Source organism: Sceloporus undulatus, chromosome 2 (assembly GCF_019175285.1).
Source record: "Sceloporus undulatus isolate JIND9_A2432 ecotype Alabama chromosome 2, SceUnd_v1.1, whole genome shotgun sequence".
NCBI lineage: Eukaryota > Metazoa > Chordata > Lepidosauria > Squamata > Phrynosomatidae > Sceloporus > Sceloporus undulatus.
Genome location: NC_056523.1, coordinates 196321392 through 196322848, shown reverse-complemented (window position 1 = coordinate 196322848; position 1457 = coordinate 196321392). Strand labels below are relative to the sequence as shown.

The 1457-nt window shown below is 53.1% G+C and overlaps 1 protein-coding gene across 1 annotated transcript in view; it reads left to right on the top strand.

The window, feature by feature from the left end:
* Nucleotides 1–243: 243 nt before the first annotated feature.
* The window catches only part of LOC121920924 (cAMP-specific 3',5'-cyclic phosphodiesterase 4B-like), a 130845-nt gene continuing 129631 nt past the window's right edge, over nt 244–1457 (top strand). The window contains exon 1 of the mRNA XM_042448221.1: nt 244–302. The gene's annotated coding sequence lies outside the window, so the exon portion shown is untranslated. The remainder of the gene's footprint in view (nt 303–1457) is intronic.

Sequence of the window (1457 nt, the reverse complement as noted above, 5' to 3'; positions counted from 1 at the left end):
CTTCCTGTTCCTTCCTTCTCTTCTTCTTCCTCCCCTCCTTTCCCTGTACCTCCCTCTCCTCCTCATCCTCCTCCTCTCCCTTTCCTCTTCTTCCTCCCCTCCTTCCTCCTCCTCTTCTTCCCCCTCCCTCCATCCCTGCTCCCGAGCCGGGCGTCCCCCGGGCAGCAGCAGGAAAACCCCCGCCTCCTCCTCCTCCTCCTGGTCCTCCTCCTGCTGCTGCTGCTGCTGCTGGTGGTGGTGGTGTCTGCGGAGGGCGCCTGGTCAGGAAGCCCCCTCTCCTGCAGCCCGCCGTGTCCCGCCAGGTAAGGCTCCGCAAGGCGGCTCTTTCTCCTTCCTCTCTCGCTTTCTGGCCGGGAGCAGGGCTTGGTGCAGAGCAGCCCTTGCCAGCAGCCTGCTTGGCTTTGGGATGCTTCCCTCAAGCTCCCTTCTCCCTCCGCTGCAGCCTCACAGCATCCAAAGGTTGGGGGGGGGGCATCCATTGCCTCAGGCTGCGTCCACACTGCAGGGATATCCCGGTTCAAAGCGCTCTCAAACCGAGTTATCTCTGCAGTGTGGAAACAGGGTAACCTGCTTCCTTTTCTGCAAGATCTCCTTGCAGCCTCTGCAGGGATTTTGGTTTTGGCCTCTTCCTCCTCCTCCTCCGTGGACCTGGTTTGTTGTTGTTGTTGTTGTTGTTGTTGTTGTGTTGCTGGTCTTTTCTGCAGCCGAGCCTACCCTTTCCCCCCTCCCACCCCATTCCCACGAAACGGCCCCTATCCCACGTGTCCGCGTCTGCCAGCAAGATCCTACATCCCTGGTACCCTCCCTCCCTCCTTCCCTGCTGTGCTGCGTGTATTTGTGTTGTGGGAATGGGGAGATGGGGGATCCAATGCTGTGTGTCTACCTAGCAAAGCCTGGGGAGGGTGACACGCGTGTCCAGGTGTGGCACGTGGAGACTCCGGAGGAAGAGGTGGGCTCCTTGTTTCTATGGCTTCACCAATCCATTAGAAATAAGAACAACCACCCCCTGAATCCCATTGGGGTAGAAAGGCAGGATGTAAATCCTCAAAATAAATAAATAAATAATAACAATAATACTTTGTTTCTTACCCACCTTTCCCTGTTGATCATGGACATGGCGGACAACAGCAATTCACAACCAGCCACCACTGGTTAAAGACACATCAGTTAGAACACATAGCAGTTTAAAAGGACAATCATAGAAAATCATAGGATCCTAGAGTCGGAAGAGATCCCCAAGGGCCATCCAGTCCAACCCCATTCTGCCATGCAGGAACTCCTCACTCAAAGCATCCCCAGTGACAGATGGCCATCCAGCTTCTGTTTCAAGACCTCCAAGGAGGGAGACTCCACCACTCTCCAAGCACAAATAAGATGTGCTCATATTAAAACACAGCCCTATATAAATAAAGTATAATAATAATAATAATAATAATAATAATAATAATAATAATAAT